Here is a 22,873-nt window from a genome sequence, read left to right on the forward strand (position 1 = left end):
TGGCTCCTTGGAGGTTAGGGATAGATGGATAGATGGTCCATCTATGAGAACTGTGTGGCAATGAGGTGAATTGTGTGGCAATGAGGTGAATTGGGAAATAAACTGGTTGACTTCTTTGGCTTCAAATGATATTTTTGGAAGGAAAACAACTACTTTCCTTTCAGACAATTAGAAATTCACTAATAAATTAAAATGGTTCTGAAAAGTGTTTTCTACTAATCAAAAGATAATGCATCCTGAAGAATGGTAAATGTAATGTGGTAAGGAATAAGGCAGTCCTGGTGGGAAAGCTGGCTTGGGCAAAGAATAGGTGGCCCTCAAGACCAGTGTTCTAGTGCGTGTGATGAGATTAGAGACAAAGTCTGAGCTGGTGAGTGTGACTGAGAGGGCTCACCCAGGGGCCAGAAACTGCAGGAACAGCTGCACAGAATTCAGGCATATTTTCCATAGCCAAACTGGGTGGCAGAAACAGAAGCACCTGAGAGTCAAAATCTTGGATATTTTAAAAGAAAAATAACATTCTCTGATTCTTTCTGTCAGGTAATGAACCGACCCATTTGGCATGGGTGAGCTCCTGCTGCTGCTGCTGCTGCTACGTCGCTTCAGTCGTGTCTGACTCTCTTCGACCCCACAGACGGCAGCCCACCAGGCTTCCCCATCCCTGGGATTCTCCAGGCAAGAACACTGGAGTGGGTTGCCATTTCCTTCTCCAATGCATGACAGTGAAAAGTGAAAGTGAAGTCCCTCAGTCATGTCCTACTCTTCGCGACCTCATGGACTGCAGCCCACCAGGCTCCTCTGTCCATGGGATTTTCCAGGCAAGAGTACTGGAGTGGGGTGCCATTGACTTCTCCGGGTAAGCCCCTGGGGAGCTGTAAATGTAAAGCAACTGATTGGGGTGATCAATGGGCTTTTAACAAGTCACATGATTTTATTTTGCATTCCTCTTTTGTTTCCTGAGTTATCCTTATCCTTATTCAGAGTTTTCAGAATTCTTACTGCTTGGCAAGAATTCTTACTCATTGTCCCTGCCTTCTTTTCTGAATTATTTAGATTAAATACTTAAACATCATATTTCCTATAGAAAGGATGATTATCTTTATTTTCAGTGAGTGGGATACTTGCTGAAAAAATGTAATAGAGCACAAAGAGGAGGATAAAATTTTATTGAAAAGTTCCCTGTTGTTAAAAATAAGGGAAATCTTCAGTCTTCCCTAGATGATTTAATATAAGAACTTTTGTATTTACCAAGGGAATAATCTATCTTTGCCATTTTCCTCCAATATCTAGTGAAAATCTGTGCATATGTTAGGTGTTCAAAAAACACCTATTGGTTGATAAGAGGGCAAAAACTTTGGCAGTCACAGGATGATATTATAGGGAAGGCAAAGACAACCAGTCAAACATGATGGGTAACAGAATGGAGGGGCATACATCTACACATAGATCTACTTTGTACCAGGTGCTATGCTAACTTGTTTTTTTCCTGTATCTATTTAAGAATACACACAATAAAGCTATGGCAAGGTGCTATTATCCCCATCATGCACACCAGTGAGGTTACCTGGCTCCAAATAACAGAACTGGGAATTTGGACACAGGACCATTTACATTCAGAACTCAAGTTCTTAAAAACTTCATATAGTGAATATATGATATTTGTATAATACATCTCTTATAAACAATTGAGATTTTTTTTGTCTTCACAAAACAGTTTATTACAAGGCTGTTTTAATTTCTCTAATACATATTTACAACCCCCTCTATTTAAATTTTTTTTTCCACTCTCAATACCCAATCGAAACTACTTTCAACAAAACTACCGATGTCCTTGATGTTGCTAAATTCAATGAATTTTTGTTCTTGGTCTCTAACCTCTTGTGTATTTGTCATTGATTATTATTTTTGTTCTATTTTTTTAAATTTAAATTTATTTATTTTAATTGGAGGCTAATTACTTTACAATATTGTATTGGTTTTGCCATACATCAACATGAATCTGCCATGGGTGTACACGTGTTCCCCATCCTGAACCCCCCTCCCACCTTAAACAATTGAGATTATCCCTACTTCATAAAGTATCTAAATACAAAATATTTTAAAATATATTTATTTATACATAGATACAAATATATAAATATTGTCATATTTTTGAATCAAGTGATCAAATTTACAGGTAATAATAAGTTGCCCTACCCTACCCTTTTCCTCACATGATTCTAGAATGTTACTCTCCTGTTCATTTTTCAACAATGATGGGAAATAATGCAGATTTTCTATTTTATTCTCTAAAAAGAAAAAAGCATCTAGCGCTGAAATTTTGAAGACTTAGGTTAAGCATAATATTAATTTATATACTTGAGCCAGTTTCTCTGCTATTGCCAGATGATGAATTGTAATTGAAGATGCAGTCCTTGGTTATTAGAATGTGTGGATTTCCATTTAACTTCGTTATTGTCAGAGGACATACTTTGTATGATTTTAATTTTTAAACATTTGCTGAGATTTGTTTTATGGTCCAGCATATAGTCTATGTGCCCTTGAAAAGTCTGTGTATGCGTATTAGGTAGCGTGTTCCATAAATGTCATCGCAGTCATATTGGTTCATAGTGTTTTCAGGACTTGTATATCTTCATTGATTTTTTCTACTTAGTCTACCAATTACTGAGAAAGGAGCATTGAAGCCTCCAACTACACTTATGGCTTGCCCATTTCTCCTTTCAGCTTTATCAGTTTTTGTTTCATTGTTTTGAAGCTCTGTTGTTAGGTATATAACATGTCAGATGGTTCTGACTTCTTGATGAATTGACTTCTGTATGTAATTATGTCTGCTTCATGCCCTCTCTTTTCTGGTCTATTTTTGTGTTAAAGTCTCCTTTTCTGATATCAAGATAGTCATGTCATATTTGTTTTGATTAGTGTTTTCATGGTATATTTTTCCGTCCTTTTATTTTTAATCATAAGTATTTACAGTTCTTGCAAATGACACATAATTGGGTGTTTTTTTTAACCAATAACAATATTTTTTCAACTGCTGTAGTAGAACTGGTAATTATTGATATTATTAGATTTAAATCTATCATCTTCCTAGTTGCTTTCTATTTGTTCCTTCTATCTTTTCTGGTGGTTTTTGGATTAAATTTTTTTTATTAGTTTACTTTATCTCCACTACTGACTTGTTAGTTATACCACTATTTCTGATATTTTTAGTGGCTGTCTTAGGACTTACAAAATGCATCTTTATATGGTATGCATTCAAATAGTATTATATGACTTCACACATAGATTACAGAAGACTACTTCCTGTTTCAATATACTATCCTTTGTGTTTTCATTTTATTTTTACTTTACATGTCATAAAATAAAATATATATTTTTTATATTTTTGCTTCAAACAGGCAATTATCTTTTAGAGTAATTCAAAGTAAGGAAAAAAATATTTTATATTCACCTTCATTTTTACTATTTCTAGATCTTCTTATTTTTTATGTGTAGATCCAAGTTTCTTTATGGCATTCTGTCCTTGTTCTTGAAGAACTTTAAGACTTCTTGTAATATGCATCCGGACAATAAATTTTCTTAGCTTTCATTTGCTTGAAAACACCTTCACTTCTTTTAAAATTTTTGAATGATACTCTCACAAATTCTGTTTTGTTTCATTATTCTTTTTAGCAATTTAAAGATGTGATTCTATTATCTTTATTCCTCTGAGGTTCATGTACTTTTTTTTTCCTATCTGCTTTCAGTGTCTTACATTTGGTTTTCAGCAGTTTGAATGATTATGATTCTTTTTTTTTCCTTAGAGTTTTCTGTACTTCTTGGATCTGTGGTTTGACATCTTTCAGCATTTTTGGAACATTCTTGGCCACTATCTCTTCAAACATTTCTTCTCTCTAGTCTCTCATTCTTGTTCTGAAATTCTAGTTTCATGTAGGCTAAATATTTTTATATTGTCATGTGATTCTTAGAGACCTATTCTATTTTTTTCTCTATATATTTTTTTCTCTTCAAGTTTCAGTTTGGGTAATTTCTACTGACATGAAATTTTACCAATTATTTCTTTGAGTAGGTTGAATCTATTTTTAAGCTTGTTGTATAAATCCCTTACTTCCAATGCCCCGTATACTAGATTTCTATGGCAGCTGAACAAATTTCTACAAACTTAGTGCCTTAAAACCACACACATTTATTATATTAGAGTCTAGAGTTCAGAATGGTGGCCCAGTTCTAAAATGGGCCACCAGGACTGCATTTCTTCTGGAGGCTCCAAGGAGAACCTATTTCCTTGCTTTTTCCAACTTCTAGAGGTTCTTTGCATTCCTTAGCTCATAACCCTCCTCTTCCATTTTCAAAGAGAGCAGCACAGCATGTTCTCTCCCCCTCCTCTCTTTCTGACTTCTGCTTCTGTCATCACATCTCCTCTGACAGTGACTCACCTGCCTTCCTCCTAGAAGGACCGTTGTAATCACACTGGGCCCACTTGAAGAATCTAAGATGATATACCCATCTCAAGATTCTTAATCACATTTGCAAAGTTCTGTTTGCCATGTAAATTAACATAGTCACATATTTTGGGGGGCTAGAATATGGACATCTTTGGAAGAGACCATTATTTTGCTTATCACACCCTATTTTTTATTTCTAGCATTTTAACTTAATCTTTTTCTATTTCTCTGTTAAAACTACTATCTCTTCCTGCAAATGTCCATCTATCCTATTATATCCTTTAACATATCAATCATATTTGTTTTAAAGTCTGTATCTGATAATCCCAACAGTTGGGCCATCTCTGAGTCTTCTTTTGTGTTGCCTTTGACAATCAGTTGCTTTTGTTTTGCTTTCTTCTGTGTCTCACATTTTTTGACTGCAAGCCAGGCATCTTGTGTGGAACAGATGAGCTAAGTAACTTTTACACTTGGAAATACACATGTCCCTTCTCAGGCTGTAAGTATGGAATACAGAATCAATCTCATCAGGAGCTGAGTTCATTTGGGGTTTATTGTAGCTACAGTTCCCTTCATTATACTGTAGATTTTTAATTCCCTGAGGATGCCTTGAGATTAGGATAAAGTTGAGATTGCCAGAAGACTTTTTCTCAAATTTTTTGCTTCAGTATCCTGTATGCCAAGGCCACCAGAAGAGGCTTTTCCATGCTCTTACCCACCCTTACGGGTAGAATCTGTTGCTTTACTTGGTTCTTGCCAGACTGGTGGTTAGTATCAGAGCATCTCCTGTGGTCCTATTATGGCTTCAGTCTTAGATAGACCTTAGTGACTAGGCCTTAGGATTGGTTTCTGTTCCTCTACCCAATTGCCAGCAGCCAGTAGCTCTCTACTATATCTCCACTGTGGCAGAGTTATCTTCTGCTTCCCAGTGGTATGAGACCTCTAATAGCATTATAGTATGGAATTATGCCCTTGGGATAATTTCTGAGTTCTTTATCATGTGTAGAATGCTATTTTCCATTTGTTCCCTAGTAATACTGGCTCCGAAGTATTGATGCTTTTGAACTGTGGTGTTGGAGAAGACTCTTGAGAATTCCTTGGACAGCAAGGAGATCCAACCAGTCCATCCTAAAGGAAATAAGTCCTGAATATTTATTGGAAGGACTGATGCTGAAGCTGAAACTCCAATACTTTGGCTACCTGATGCAAAGATCTGACTCATTAGACAAGACCCTGATGCTGGGAAAGATTGAAGGCAGGAGGAGAAGCGGATGACAGAGGATGAGTTGGATGGCATCACCGGCTCAATGGACATGAGGTTGAGTATGCTCCAGGAGTTGGTGATGGACAGGGAGGCCTGGCATGCTGCAGTCCATGGGGTTGCAAAGAGTTGGATAAAACTGGGTGACTGAACTGAACTGAATACTGGCTCTTTACTCTGATTTGGGAGTTCACAGAATTTGTTGTTCTTCTCCTAGATGCTTAAGACTTGAGTGAAGAGCCAGTTAGGGGATCAGGACCAATTTTTTTTAATCCACACTTACTTTCAATGAGAGGCTGTCTATGGCTACCCAACTTGACCCTTGTCTTTCTTGTGAGTGCTTGGTAGAGGTCCATTGAAAAAAGCCCATAAGTGTGTTCAAACTCCCTTTTCATTTGTGGCCATCAATTCTACATTAGCACATTAGTCCATATCTGAGCTTCAGAAATTTTAAAAAAACTAACTACTATCTTTCTGCCTGTTTTTATGGTGGCCCTTTTTATTGTACTCTCTCAGAGAAGAGTTAATTCATGAATCCCATTTCTCCTAGGGGTTGAGCTGGAATGTTTTCCCTTGAATTTCAGGCTACTTGGTTTTTCTGCTACGTCAACTCTCTGAGATGAAAAAAAGAAAAATGAAGGGTCATGATTTTCTAGTTTATCCAGTTTTTTTTTCAATTATTTTGGTGGGAGTAACCTTTTTTCCAGACTTCTTCATTCTAGGTAGAAGCAGAACCACCTAGTAAAGTATTTGTTCAAAAATATATTGTTGTTATCCTTTTATAAAGAGGAGAAAAGTTTTGGTGAACTATGTAATCTCATTGTTTACCACTAACATTCGTTCTAAGTAATAAAAACAGTGATGATAAATGATAGTGATGAAGATGCCCTTGATGATTATGGCAGTTATCTTTCTTTAAATGCTTACAATGTTTCAGGCAGTGAGCTAAATATTTTATATACATGGTTTATTGTTTAGTTTTTTCAAAAAATCTAGGAGGCAGATACTATCATGACAATCGGCAGTCTACAGATTGTAAAAAATGTTTAAAACTTTTCCAAGCTACTGAATTGAAGACCTGCTACTTAAAACTAGGAAGTCTGATATCAGATCTCATCTCCAACTTCATCTATGATGTAGCATCTCCTCCTTTCTTTTCTTTGTATCTAATAGTGGTTTTCTACTGACATGTCTTCTCTTCCCCAAGGCCTTTGATAATCCACTGGGACTGATATCTTTTTAAAATTGTGTTCATGCCCTTTATAAGTGAGGCATTATTTCTTATGTTATAATCCTTGCAACTTTACCTTCCTACTAGATTTTTGAAAGTCTATCTAACTCATCACTGCAGCCTCCATAGTTCTTAGTGCAGGGCCTTGAAAATAGACTGGTTTTGCACATGAACTTGCCAATTCATCACCTCTAATCATTTTCGGAAATTTTGAGAGAGGATATTGTACTTTTTAAGCTTTTTGCCTAAGGAGAGCAGAATAGGACATCTGAGAATGTCACACATAGCCTAGTCCCATCTGAACATTTTAATTGTTGTTATAGAATGTGACGGATCATCAGGCACCCAAAGAATTAATCATCTCCCATTCCTGACTCTCCAAAGTGTGCTCTTTGTCCAGTGCTTGCTGTCAGAGTGAAAGGCATATCAGCCACAGTGTTATCAAGACAGTAACCCAACATAATCTTTGTTTCCTATGTTCCTGTCCTCCAATTCAATCTAGTGCCACGCCCTGTAGATCCAAGCTTCCTTATAACTCTTGAATTACTCTCTTCATTTCTCTTAATATCACCCAAGTCCAGGTCATTTTCACACATTGCTTCACTGGGGGCGATCTCTTCCCAGCCAGTCTCCCTGCCTCCAGAGTTGACTCTCATTAACTCTCCTCACTCAACAGTGACAGAACGAACCTTCTACTATGCTAATCTGATCCTGCTAGTTGGCTGCTTAAAACTTCAGTGGCTCCCCACTGGCTCAGAAAAAAGGGACAAACTCCTTAGGAAATGTTCTAGTTGCTATTGCTGCAAAACAAACCACACAAGGTTAGAATTTCAGATACATCACAGTGGAGACAGCTTATCTCTTCTCTGCTCTACTAGGTATGGGAGCTCATTTGGAATACTAGCAGATTGGGAATAACCTGACAGCTGGGTTCTGGTATCATCTAGAAGAGAATTCACTCACATGTCTGGTGGCTAATATTACCTGTTGGTTGGACAACAGCCAGCCATTACCCCCAAATACTTTTATGTGGCTTCTCTTTGTGTTCTTTTTGCATGGACTACTTAGGGTATCCTCACTGCATCATGATTGAGTTTCAAGAGCAAATGTCTCCAGAGAATAAAACAGAAGTAATAGCATTATATAATTTGTCTCAGAGATTAAAATGTCCACCTAGGTTCTAGGGAAGAAAAGAAGGAAGAAATGTTTGAAGGCCGAAATGTGGGAAGTTTAAATTTTAGAAGACCATGTGGAGTCAGAGATATTGTTGTAATTATCTTTTGAAAATAGAATCCACCACAATTTACTTATGGCCTTTTACGATTTGATCCTTACTTATATCTCTATAGCATTGCCCTCACCTCTCTTGAATTCTGTTGTCTAGACATACTAATCTCTTTCCTCTAAATGTACCATATTTACTTGCTTTTGATCTTGTTCATAAGATTATCCCTCTTCTGAAATACCTTCCCATCACATCTTCGCATCCTCCCCACCCTTCCTGGCTAACTTCCTCCTGGATGTTTTTCCTGACTACTGATGTCTCCTCCAAATCTGGGTTTGCACCACTCTTTTATCATTTCCAGATAACACAGTAAGCACATGAGAAGTAGTCAAGAAATATTTGTTGAATAAATAGATGTCTCTCCCAAATTAGGGACTTACATTCACCTCACTATGGCTTCCCTTAAGATTAGTACAGTGCTGAGCCATAGTAGGTGTTCAAAAATATTTGTTGAAAGAATAGTATCTTTATCTATAGAGGATTTTTTTTTTTTTTTTGAGAATTCACAGGGGTAGGTAAAACTATTGGAAGAAGGCCTCATGCTGAGCCAGTGTTGTATCAACTACTGCTAACAGAACTAAGTCATGAGTCAACTGTGTTAGCATCCCAGAGCTTCTTCCAAGCTAATTCTTTCCACTTCTCACTCAAATAAACACAGTCTCCATTCAAAAGAAAGAGGCTCAAATGTCACAGAAGCATTTACTAGAGAGCATCCCAAGATTTCTGCCAGAATCTCCAGTGAGGATTGAAAGGAAGAGATTATGTGGGTTTTCCACTATTAAGATGGGTAACAGAGCTAACAGAGCTTCTTATTCTTCCTATAAACATCGCTATGGTAACTGACAGGTAATTAGCTGTTTATCCCACATACACATATGCACATACAATTTCAAGCTGGAGACTACAACAGCCTGTAAGCATAAGGAAATGCAATCCATTGCAGACTATTCTTAAAATTATTTTCAGAAAGCCTTCCCACTGTGAGCATTCTGGAGAAACAAAATATTTATGATATGGACAAGCATCACTAAAACTGATCATACTTTCAACTGTTCCCTTTTACATTCTTCTCATTCCTCTCTGAAAAAGAGAATTTAGGTTTAGAGATCCCCATCTTAAATTTTGAGTTGAGAAATTGACAGAAAAGATGGCAAAGCAAAGAAAAAGAGATAATAATAGTACTGGTGGCTCAGATGGTAAAGAATCTGCCTGCAATGGGGGAGACCTGAGTTCAATCCCTGGGTGAGGAAGATTCCCTGGAGAGGGGAATGGCAACCTACTCTAGTATCCTTGCCTGAAGTAACCCAAGGACAGAGGAGTCTGGCAGGATACAGTCCATGGGGTCACAAAGAGTTGGACATAATTGAGCAACTAACACTTTCCCTTTCAGTAGCATCACTAACAGTGAACTCATCTGTTAAGGAAATATGTAAAGAAAACAAATTTCCTTCTAGCTACAGGTCAAAATGACTAATTATTTTCTTTCTATTTTCTAACATGCTCCATGGTGCTAATAAGAAAAAAGCAATAGAGAAGGTAGATACTCAAAGAGAACAAATTGCTTATTTTGGCCCTAAGTTGTGATTGGACTACAAAAGCCTATTGTGAATTTTATCCTCATAATTTCTGAATATATTTGTGTATAATAACCTTCCCTCCATAGGTAATTACATCCTATTTATGCATAATCAAAAGAGGCAGTTGGAAGAAAAACAAGTTCATCAGAAGATCTGCAATAGAGATTAAGAAGGGCCTAATTAATACTTTTAAGGAGGAATAAATTCTTTCTCAATGCACACTTTATAATTATCTCATTTAAGTTTCTTGAATCACAACTTTATTTTGAAAAAAACCAAAATACTTGGAAGCAATTATCAGAATATCTATTTTGTCTTGCTTAAAGGAGCATGACAACAGATGTTTCTCATACATATAGACAGAACCTCAGCTAGCTCAATATTTATCAAATGATAACACATATCATAGATCAAATGAGTCTAAAGAGCATATTTAGAAATTGTGCTAATGTATGTCTCAGCAAGGGGCCTGTGCTCCTTGATCACCTCTCTCCAGGAAGCCAACCCTGGTATCATACATTAGCAAGGAGTGAGCTTGAAAAGATAAGTCAAGGAGACAGAAGCAGGAAAACTACTTCGTAAACTCTTGCAAGGAATCATGATAATTGTGATTGGAAATCTGAAACAAACTAATGGAAAGAGAAGTGATAGCCCCACTTTTTCATTTTAAGCACCAAGATAATTCTCATGTGCCCTACTCAGGAGGAGGAAGCCACACTTCCTGCTTCTTTTCTGTTAAACAGGCCTCTGGAAAACTATAGTAATCAGGATATTGGTTTAGTGAGAGGCATCTTATACTTTGAGATTTCCAATAATGGGCACCTGCAGCAAGTCTCAGGGCTTATAATTTGGTAGGAAGAGGACACACACACACACTTGCACACACACACTGATTGAGCTGACCCTGATACAACTCTCATAATGTAAGAAGAGCAGATGTAACATAACTTAACATTACTTCTCTTGGCCCTGCTGTAGACTGAATTGTGTCCTCTCCAAATTCATAGTCAAAGTCCTAACCCCGCCGCCATGTGACTATTTGGAGATAGTACTAAGAAGGAGGTAATTAAGGTAAATGGAGTAATAAAGGTGGCTCCTTGATCCAGAGGGATTAGTGTCTTTAAAAGAAGAAACATCAGAGACTTTACTCTCTCCTCCCTCTTCCCTTCTACCACCCTCCCCTCACTCTGCAGCCTCACACCTATGAAAGGTCAGGCCAGGAAGTGGCTTTTCATCAGAAACAACTGGCTAATACCTTGCTCTTTGGCTAACCAGCTTCCACATCTCTGAGACATATATTTCTGTTGTTTAAGCTTCTTAGTCTGTGGTACTTTGTTATAGGAGCCCAAGTAGATGAATACCACCCAGAAGGTCTCCAATGGAGACATAGTTGACCTTAACACTGTCCATGCCTAAGGGATCTTGCGGGAGTGGAAAGCTCTAGTCTTGCCACATCACTGACCTTTTATACTTAGGATTCCATCAATTAGCACTTCTGATTTAAGGCAAATTTACAAATATATAGTACTCCTTGTTGTCTAGCATCATTGCAACACTTGATTGTGGTAAGCCCGGAAGGCATAAGGAGAGAAAACCAGAATCCCTAAAGAATAACTCTGCCTCCAGCTTTTTTACCTCCAGGAAAGTCCATTTCTTTGCACCACCTTTTGGTCAGGGTTAGTTCATCACTGTGCACTGTGATGGCTAGAACAGGGATTGTTTCTTATCATTACTCCAGTTCTGACAACACCATGTAGGGTTATTAACCTCATTGTTCCAGGTGAAGCATCTGAGAAGCACAGTCATTTGCTCAAGATCATGAATCCAGATTCAGGACTTGAACTCAGGTTTGGTTGACCTCAGGGCTCAAACCAGTGATGCTTATACAATGAATTTATCTAAAGTGTCCTATGGACCAGATGAAACTTTACAGTATATTGAATCAATCTGATAAACAAACCCAGACTCAAAGATTAACTATTTGCTTACTAAAGTGCTCTTCACTGGCAATATTCTTAAATTTTAATAAATATCATTTAGATATAGAGATCTCTTCACAATGGGAAGTAAATTCTTGGCCTTTTTAGTTATTTGTGTAAGAAAATTCTTCTGTAGGAGAAAAGTATTAAAAGCTCTTTGGTCATGTTTGTGGTTTCTTCAAACCATGAAGAGTATCCAGAAGACAAAATTCCACTTTCAAAAGTTAGCACATTAGAATGAAAAATACCAGATGTGGGTTAGAATGTTAGGATTATGATTGTATGGTTCTTAAAATTTTTTGTAATTTCTATAATGTTATTAATTGCCTTCATGATAAAAAATTTGCAATAACATTTATTGAAAACTTACTATTAAGATTTAAATACTTAATGCATAGATAACTCAAATAATCCTCCTAACACTCTTGTGAGTTAATTACTATCATTTTGCAGTGTTATTTTACAGATAAGAAAACTGAATTCCTGAGGTTTAAAGCTAGTTAGTATATGTCAGAATCAGGATATAAAGTCAGGCATTCTTTCTCCAGAGACCATGCACTGAACTCGTCCAACAAACTGTTTTTTTGAATAGGTGAATCTACTGAAAAACAGAAGTCCAGAGCATTTGAATTTGGAGGTCTAAGACAGGGGAGAGGAGGAAGGAGGTGGGAAAAGGCAGCTAGGAAATTAGACAAAGACCTCAGATTCAGATGAGGGGGTGGAAAGAGCTTTGCTCTGCAGCAGTCCTGTTTCTTATGTTAACATATCATGCGAAATTAATTCCCAGTTCTAAAATAAATGAGCAGCTTTATATCCTTGTATCCTCAGCCACAATAATCATATTCCATGCTTTGTTTCACACAGTCCCTCATCACAAAATTACAAGGTAAATGCCTTTAATGGGCATGCTTTAGCTTCATAATTAGCAATCTTACATAATAAATTTCTTTTTAGGTAATCCTATCCACAAAGGGCAACAGTTGTATAGTGGTTATGTGGTTTATGAATAATAGAAATAAAATGCATTGCCTAGAAGCCAGGCACTAAATATTCAGGTCAAGCAAAATAACTCCCTGATATTTTGTATTACCCCATTACCACCTCAAAAATAACAACATAAGTAATATTAGTTCTACTCAACGTGTAACAACAATAATACAAATCAGTCTGGAAGAGCAAATATCTACTTACTGCATAATAGTTTCACATGGACAATGAATTTCATCTTATCTGTGGAAAGTTGTTACAGTGACATTGGCGAGGTCAGTATTAGTCCACCTACAAGGAAAAGGAAAGCAATTTCCTCCATCTACATGTCCAAACATCTATCCATTATTTCATTCTATCCATGCATGCACCCACCCGTCCATTTATCCATCCATCCGTTTACTCATCTATCCATGTATCCAGCCACCTACTGATCTAATGAGTCTTTGTTGAGCACCTACACTGAGTGTGTGTCAGTTAAGAAATACACAGCTGCTGCTGTGGATTCTCTTTGGGTGCTTCCTTTTCTTTTGCTCCTAGTCCTCTGTATTTTCCTAAGTGCAGTCTGTGAATCACTTTCACAGAATTTCCCGGGCATCTTATTAACAACAAGTACTCCAGGCACCCATCTACCCTACCTACTTTATTACAATTACTGCCAGGAGTCTTTTTTTATTCTAAAGATAAATTTAATCCATTAGAGATTAAGAAGTACCAATCTGGACCAATTCTGTTTCATAAGAATTCTTCTTAAAAGCATTCAGAGAACAGAATTAAGTACAGTCATTCATTCAAAGGTATTTATTAGTCTCAGATGCAAAGAGCTGATGATCTAAAGAAATGTGACTAGAATACTCAAGACCTTGAAGGGACATTTGCAGGAGCTGACTTTCTTCAGTCTGACCTCCGTGGGTAAGAGCCAGGATTGAGAGAGGGTGTGATCAAAGCTCTCTGAGAATTCTCAGACCATCATGGCTGTCCATTTATTTACATTTTATGACCTTTTCTGGCCTATGATCATTTAACTTTCACTTCAGTAGCCTGCATCCCAGACTGTCTTTGAATTTGGAAAAAGGATCACAGATTACTTGGATGATCACAGATAAATCACCTAACTTTTCTGATCTTTAGATTCTTTAACTGCAACATGGTAAAGATTATACCATGTAACTCTCAGCATGTTTTATAAAACACGTTGATATTATATTCCTTTTGTTTCTGTAGCTTTCTTACTACTGAATTATGCTGTGGATGATTCTTAGCTATGTCCTACTCCCTAACCAGGCTAGATCTGTGTGTTGTATATTCTTTCCATTGAATTCCTCTCCATCTATCTACCACAAGTAGCTCAAAACTCTCCTTTACATTCAAATTTGTGTTGAATATGGAGAATTGTCTGTTCATGTCCCTGCATGTTAGGAGCTAACAATCCAGTGGTGTCCAAGAAGTTGAATTTTGAAAAATGTAGAACAGGAGTTGTTTCTTTAGAGAGGTACAAAACAATGAAGTAGCAACCAATGTAAAATTTCTTAATAGATGGCATTTGAAAAACCAATGGGAATTCACACCAAATATGAATGAAATTCCAGAAATGCTTACTATATAAATTTCATCATCAGAACACCCTTCAGAGTCATTCAGTCACTTATTAATTCACTTACCCACTGATTGATTTTCTGTTTCGTATAGCATGTTGGGGGCTGGGGTTTTGGCAATGAATAAGTGAATTATAATGCCTTCTCTCCCAGAATTTGTAGTCTAGTGTGGGAGTAGATCTGTGTTATTTTATGCATGTGGACAGAAAGACAAAACAAACCCTTCAGAATCAAAATTAGTGATAGTCCAACAAGTCAGTTTCATCTGCAGGCAGAAATTAAGCTTGAATCATTATGTAGATCTACAGGGGATGGAAAAAGGATTGGTCAGGGAAAAATACTGAAAAGAGAGGCTTACATTTTCATGAGAGTAATGGTGATAATTTTTAGGGCTTTTTCTCTGTTTCCTAGCTCTAAATCGATCACCTCTTGTGGAATTAGCATGGCACTGCTTATGGTCATATCCAAAATTTCTCCCACTCAGGCAGTTTTGATACATCAATAAAGTGGTGGGTGACCCCTCAAAGGAAAAGGTATTTGGTGTTAATGTTTGTGTTGAAATAAAGTGGTCCATGAACCAGGGTTGATCGTTCTTTTCTGAAACTACAGTGACAAACAGCCCAGAATGAAAGTCAGGGGAACTAGATGAGAAGAAACAGCACCCATAAATTTGCCTTGGTTCTATTTAAGGGCTGATTCCTGCAAGCACTGGGGTACATAAAGCTGGCAAATATCACCTTCAAGATCACCAAGGAGTCATGTTCAAAAGAGGGAAGTGGCTTCGCAAAAGTCACAAAGGATGTTAGCAAGAGAGTCAAGAGGACAGCACAGGTCACTCAATTTTTAGCCTAGCATTCTCTCGACCAACCATATCTCAATACCGCCACGAACTGAAACTTTAGAAGGCTGAGAGGCCATTCATATCATTCTAGAAGCTACTGACAAAGAACCCATTTTTCACTGAATATGTCACCTGCAGGTGAAAGAACCATACCAGATGCCCATGATCTCAGGAACCAGCGCATCAGTCAATCGTCCTCTTCCATGGTGACGAGGCCCTGCACAGAGCAAGACACTCTGAATCAGGGTTGCAGCTCACAGCAAGAAAGCCTCCACTCAAATGCTTGTGCCATAAAACTGACACCTATTATCGTCCCCATTGTTGTGTTAAAATCATCAGCCTTGCCCATACAATTCAGATTAACATGTACCAGACACTTCAAGTGGTAACAAATTCAAATGGTAATGGCATATTTATATATTCTTACTTATGCATGATTTCAACTCTGCACTGTTCTCCCCACCCCTCTCCCCATGCCCCCCACATTTGTGTAGGTGGAGTGAGAGAGGCAGAAGAAATACACAGAGAAAAGAAATGTTAAGAATACTGGCAATTTTCTTCTCCCATCCCCACATATCTTTGCTACTTGGCAGAAATAATGAGTAATTCTAACCATTAGATTCTTCTCTTCAGGTAAAACTTTTGGCAAATTGTATATTACCTGGCATAAGGGAGAAATACTAACATTGGGCAGACTTCCTGCCCATTATTCTGTGAAAAGTTCTTGTACTCATTGTGCCAATTAATCTTTCTACCAACTTTACAAGCCAACTGACACCTTGCATAGCAAAGGTTCTAGAATCAGGACACAGAGAAAAGGTTTATGAAACAATATTAGCTTTCATTTGTACTAAGATTTTTGGTTTTCAAAGTATATCCACATCCATAATCTTATGAACACGATTATTTTACAGATGAAAAAACTAGTAGGCACAGTGGTTGTCTTTCTGGTAAGCAGCCTTTCCTTTGTGAATATTTCCTTTCCCCTCTCAGTGGTCTTAGAAATGTCAATCATGGGCTCATGAGCAGCTGCTCTACTCTGCCATCCTGCCAACACATAAATTCGAGCACACTACCAGCCTGACTTCTCAGATGATCGCTTTCCTCTGGTTCCTTGAGTTTTAATGCATGGACCAGGGAGAAATGAAGAGATCCTTCTTCCCTTTTGGATAGTTAGTCCAGGCAAAAAGCTTAAGAACAAGTCTAAATAAAAATGGTTAGAGTTTGGATTAGGTTGAAAGGTTGAAAGAAGGGGGGTTGACAGAAGATGCTGTTGTTGATAAATGCTTGGATCTAGCAAATCCTGAAGTCTTCAATTATGTAAACCAATGATTTCTTTCTTAAGCTTTGATCTCTGTTTTTGTAACTTTCAACCTAAGAAGTTATGATTAATACACCTACACAACAGAAACCAGAACCAGAATTCTAGCTTTTCGGATGTCCACTGCTCTTTCTCCTAGACCATGAAGTCCAAGGAAACCTGGAGCTTGCAAAATCATCCAGAAGAGGTATGTCAGCTAGGGTAGCAGAATTGAAAACACTCTGCTTCTAAAAGGAAGAAGAGTAAGTGTGAAAATCATGGCTCAAATAGGAAAGGGCAAAATGAGGAGAATTGATTCTTTGAGGATGTTAGAAGAGAATTAGTTCTTCTTAGGAAGTGAGCACAATGAAGAAAGTACATTTCTTTCCTAATTTTGCCAGTAGTTACTCCTAGAATTTAAACTCAGCTGCCACCACTTCTGACTCCAAGGCAAGGATCCTTGTCAAAGAACTCACAGCTTCATTAAAAAAGGGGTGGTTTCGCCTTTCTTTCCATCCTCACCACTGTTTTCTATAACTAAGGCCTTGTGACCTGCTTAGAATATGTTAATTTACAGAATATAGTCTTTTCCCTTATCAGCCCCTCCAGGCATTTGGCAAGAAGTATTTTCAGCTACAGACCTTGCAATCAGCCACTCAGACCTGCTGGCTTCCTGTGCCCTGACAGATAGAACTAATTAGCACTCAGCAGCTTTTATGCATTATCTCTGGCTCCAGAACATCCCCATAAATGAGGGGCAGGCTTGTCTCCGCCCCCAAAGGACAAGAATAAAGTCTCAGATACTTGGAGGTGAAACAACTTTCTAAAAGTTCTTCCGTCTATCTGAATTTCACTTATCCTTTCATGGTCAGCTCATGTCCCATTGTTTCTGAGCAGCCTTAGGAGACTACATTAATCTTTTAAAATATTTTCTCACGTAAATTTGTATATAATTTTCCTACCATGCTGTCACCACATACAATACAACTAAATGATATTATCCTCATCCATTCATCCAGTCAACCAGCATTTACTGAATGCATACTCTATGTCAAGGAAGTGGGAATTCAGAGAACCTAGCAGAAAGTGAGCTCAGTTATATATTAGTTGGGAAAGAAGGATAACAGATAAGAAAACAAATTAGCAAGATAATTATGTATCATGATGAGAACTACTGAGTTAGTAAATCAAATAATGGTATGCAGGGTGAAGGGAGTATTGAGTAGTTACAGAAGGCTTCTCTAAGGTGGTGACATGCAAACTCAGATAAAGAAGAGTTAGCCAAGCAATGATGCAGAAATGGGCATTTTCCAGGAAGAAGAAAGCAGTTAGTACAAAGGCCTTCATATGGAAATGAGGCCTGTGAATTTGAGAAACAGAAGGAAGCTCTGTGTAGCTGGAGCAAAATGACTGAGGCAGGGTATGGCTTTAGAAGAGGTCCAGGATTCACCCCTTCATTGGATTTTCTTCTGACCACAGTGGAAGGTCATTGGAAGGCTTTTATATCATCATGTAACAGAATCTGAATTAAGCTTTGGAAACTTCACTCTTGCTGCTAAGTGGAGAATGAACCGGAGTGGCGGAGGAGGGGGCGGGGGGTGGCGCAGGAGACAAATGTGGTAGGATAGAGCTGATTCACTACCACATTTGTATTATGTGCTTGACTCTCCACTTACATGCTGAGTGTTCCACTTCTGTTCTTCCTGGATCTGTTTAGAGCCCAGAGAGGCATCAGTTATTTTTGTATTTTATAAATGAAGAACCAGGTGGGGACTTCCCCAATATCATAATTATTAAGTGGTTGAGCTGAGATTGAACATCCAAATAAGTCCAAAGCCTTTGTGTTTAAATACGTTGTTTATTGCATCGTGCTGTGTCATAAACCCTTGACCTTTATAAACTTAATGATCAAGGTTTTGATTAATTTGAAGAAATCCCAATGTCCCATGATGTATTAACTTTTATGGAAGCACCCACTTCTGTGTACTATAAGGATGGTGTGTATCAGGGAGGCATTTTAAGAGTGAGTTGTTCTTCAGCCAAGAATATGCAGTAACTCTCATGGAATGTCTCTCTAGAGGTTGAGCATAAGAAACATATGATCCTCCAGGGAACTGTGAATCCAGGAGCAATATTTTCTGATATATTGAAGTAAGAATGTGAAGAGAACACTCACATTTTTCAAACTTTACTTCTTTTTTCAAAGAATTTATATGCTATGGAAATATGTGCAAATTGGGGATTTTTTTAATATCTGTGAACCTACTCTTCCAAATGTCAAGGGTCTGGAGTTTATCTATAAATGAAGATTTAGGAAGAGCCATCACCAGGCCCTTTCAATCAGGCTGCCAGACTTTGTTCTATCAATCTCGTTTCTTTATAATTGACAGATGAAAACCTTAATTTGATTCCAGAATTCCATAGCCATAAACTCCATGATGAAATTAAGTAAGTTAAGTCATGCAAACTTTTGTAATCACTGTCAAATCTGGCACCGAGATCTTGGAACCATCAAAATATTTGGGGGATTTTCTTTTTAAAGGGAAAAATGGCATGTTGGGGTGAGGTCTGACTTAGAGATAGGTCTCTACCTTGTTGGTAGGCCAACAAGAGTGTCCTCACTAGGCAGAAAAAATTATTTTCTGATTTTTCAAGGGAAATAGTAGAGTACCAGTCTGTAACCATTGTGGGGTTGGAGGTGTTTGGAGGAATCAATGAAACTCACATAGTCTTTCCTAAGGTGGAGAGAGTACCACGCTATTATACACCCTTTGTACACACCCAACCCTTTTTTCCTCCTCTTAGAACATATCTGCACTAGGTATTTTCCTTTTTGGAAGCCAAGGAGTCCTCTAATTATTTCCTTATACATCTCAGAATATATATATTCACCCTAGCTAGGGCAATGACATTTTACCAATAATTTTAGAGGGACAAGACACACTCCAAAGACCCAGATGCTAGAATAGATCTATGGGTAAGAAATGTCTGGATATTCAGGCCCCATGGTTCCTTAACTACCCTATTTACTCATGGTCTTCAGTTATTTTTAAAGAAAACGCCATAGGGATGCCTCAAAGACAAGACAGTGATAGACTGTAGTGTCTAAGGAATGAAAAAGTCATCTAGAAAGTTCTAGGAATATCAAATAGCTTCTGTTTTGCTCCCTATATTTCATTTAGCTAATAAACTTTTATTGAACATCTACTGTGTAACAGGCCCTGTTTTAGATACTTCTGACTCATCAGTGAACTAAACAGACAAAAATCTATGCCTTTTATTCATAATAGCAAGATACGAAAACAACCTAAATGTTCATCAGTGGGTAAAAGGATAAACAGAAAGTGGTATACACATAAAAATAAATACTATTAATATATAGCCTTAATAGGAAAGAAAAATGCCATATGATTCAGCAATCCCACTCCTGGGCTTATATCTGGAGAAAACCACACTTCTAAAACTCGCATGCATCCCAATATTCATAGCAGCACTCTTTCCAATAGCCAAGACATGGATACAACCTAAATGTCCGTCAACAGAGGGATGAATGAGGAAGATGTGAGATATAGATATAGATATATACACACACACACACACACACACACACATATGTATATGTATATATACACAATAGAATACTACTCAGCCATAAAAAGAATGAAATAATGCCATTTGCAGCAACATAGATGAACTTAGAGGTATCATACTAAGTGAAGTAAGTTAGAGAAAAACAGAAAGTGACAATATATACTAAACATAATGAAATCATATGGTATTGTAGAAGGTAAGTACTCAAGCAAGATAAAATAGGGGATGATTTGAAGGGCCACTTGCAGAGAGAAGTTCAGTATTAAATTAAAAACATATAAAACCTCATTAAAGGTGATACTTGAGCAAAAGCTTGATTCAAGTGAGTGGTTAGCTAAACAGAAAACTAGTGGTGGGGGTGGGGAGAAAGGCAAGCACTTCAGGCAGAGGGAATAGGTGGAATAGACTTGATGGTGGGAATATGCCTGTTGCATTAGAGGAACAATAAAAAAAACTAGTAGACTTGCTGTTTCTGGATATTCATCATGCCCAGGGTCATTCAGTAAAGTGAAGGTCTTTATGGGGAAGGTGATTAGGATTTTACTCTAAGGCCCACTGATTTTTTTATGCATGGTTTAATATTTGTAAAGTTACCAGTATTGTGCAAGGGGCTAAAGATAAAACTGGTAAATAAGACAGGCACGTCCTTGCTGCCAAGAGGGAAGAGAGAAGAGTTAGTCTACAGGCAACGGCAATCTCTGCAGTCAGTATGTGATGGGGATGTAGGAGGACTAACTTCAAAGAAGGCCTCCCTGAGGACAGAATGAATATTCTACCGAGATATCAAGAAGTGGAAGTGAGCCAGAAAATGAGCAAGGGGAACAGTGCTCTAGGTGATGGCGTGGCACATTGGAAATCCTGGAGGCAAGATGACACAGAGCGCATTGAGAACTGAAACATGTTTACCCTGAATAGCGTTTAGGAGAAAAGGGTACGTAATGAGCAAAATGAGGGAGAAAGATGCTGGGAGATCTTATAGGGGCCTTAAAAGCTGTTTTAAGATTTTTTCTTTAAGAAATAAAAGTTATAAAGTGTTTTACACTGGAAACTGATGTAACTAAATTTTACTCTTTTTTTTTTTTGGTACAAAATTGGTCTCAGTAATTTTTGGTTCATTACCCTACTTCCCTCATTGATCCATGTATGGTCCTCTTTTATTGATTATTTAGTTACTTCCAATGATTTGGAATAATTCCCAAATTATTTCCACTACCCATTATGAAAGTTAGGAGGCTTTGACAATAGTCTTTATCTCTTTCCTCTAACCCCTGTCCCATACCCCATCCTTCCCAATTCAAGGTAACCATTACCCTAAATTCTGAGTTTATTCTTCTCCTGTTTTCTTTTTCTGTTTGAAGTTTTGCAATCCTATTTGCTTTTTTTTTTAACATTATAAATTATGGTTAAAAGTTCACATTCATATTTATTCACACTGTTGTGAAATCTGCAGAATTATTTTTATCTTGCAAAATTGAAACCATATACATCTGATGTCAACCTTCTGTTTTCTCCTGTCCCTGTCAACCATCATTCTACTTTCTGTTTTTATAATTTTGACTGTTTAGATACCTCATATAAAAGAGGAATCATACAGTATTTGTCTTTTTTTATGACTAGTTTATCTCATTTAGCATAATATTGTCAAGGTTTATCCATGATACAGCATGTGACAGAATTTTCTTTTCCTTTAAGACTAAATACTATTCTACTGAAAAAAAGATGTATATATACATTCCATATGTATTTATACGTATTTTTAAAAGGTATACTTTATTTTGGCAAGAGCACTCGGGCTGCTACTGGTGGAGTTTGGAGGGAGATGAATAGTCCCTACATGGCTATGACGTTCACATCGCACTAATGGAATTAGTTGTATTCCAGGCATTTCCACATACAAAGGCAATTACAGAGTTCTGAAGCAAGGGTATCACATGCTTTGGGCATGAAGTGTGGTGACTGGGAACTATCCTCTCCTTGGTGAGTCTGCCATGAGTCATGAAAATCTCATTTCTCACTGTGTGAGATTAGATCATCCACATCAGTTGAGATCTGCAGTGTTAAAGGCTAGTGGTGGGCATGAAGACCCCTACTATCCTCAAATGACCAATGCATTTTCTCCCATTTTTTTTCCCCAACAGAAAAAACCTTAATATAAATGAGAGCTTACTGTATAACACAGGGAATTGTATTGAATATCCTGTAATAAACCATAAGGGAAAGGGGATTTCAAAGGACTGTACAGGGACTTCCCTGGTGGTCCAGTGGGAGGTCCATGTTCCCAAAGCAGGGGGCCTCATTCAATCCCCAGTTAGGGAACTAGATCCCACATGCCTCAACTAAGAGGTTACATGCTGCAGCTAAAGACTCTGAAGTAAAGCTCCCAAATGCTGTGACAAATATCGAAGATCCTGCATGCTCAATTAAGATATGGAGTAGCCAAATAAATAAAAATAAGGAAATATTTTAAAAATAAAAATGCATATATATATATGTATAACTGAATCATTTTGCTACACAGTAGAAATTAACAGAAGATTGTAAGTCAACTAAGATTGAAAAAGTCCTTAAATTGAATATCAGACATATAAATGAGAATTTTGAATAGTATCTTCCTTTCCTTTCCATTACTTCATGCATGACCTCTTTCTGGAACACTTGTGAATAAACAGAAATTTAATGGGGTCAGAAGGGATTAAGATGGAGCTGTCATAGACCAAAATAGTGGGACACAAGGGTGGGGGGGAAAGGCAGGAGGGAGAGAGAGAATGATGTGATTCCAGA

The 22,873-nt window shown here is 37.5% G+C and overlaps 1 long non-coding RNA gene across 5 annotated transcripts in view; it reads right to left on the reverse strand.

Annotated features, from left to right (window-relative positions):
* Positions 1–22,873, reverse strand: part of LOC147369825 (uncharacterized) — a 229,093-nt gene that overhangs the window by 113,302 nt on the left and 92,918 nt on the right. For 3 of the 5 annotated variants that reach the window (XR_015168573.1, XR_015168575.1, XR_015168574.1), the window contains 2 exons: positions 15,355–15,418; positions 12,970–13,056 (listed from right to left, as the gene is read on the reverse strand). The exons of the other annotated variants lie outside the window; for them this stretch is intronic. This is a non-coding gene — a long non-coding RNA (uncharacterized LOC147369825). The remainder of the gene's footprint in view (positions 1–12,969; positions 13,057–15,354; positions 15,419–22,873) is intronic. 5 annotated transcript variants of the gene reach the window in all.

Source organism: Bos grunniens, chromosome 7 (genome assembly GCF_055505025.1).
Source record: "Bos grunniens cultivar Pamir isolate PY7600 chromosome 7, Bosgru_T2T1.0, whole genome shotgun sequence".
Classification (NCBI taxonomy): Eukaryota; Metazoa; Chordata; class Mammalia; order Artiodactyla; family Bovidae; genus Bos; species Bos grunniens.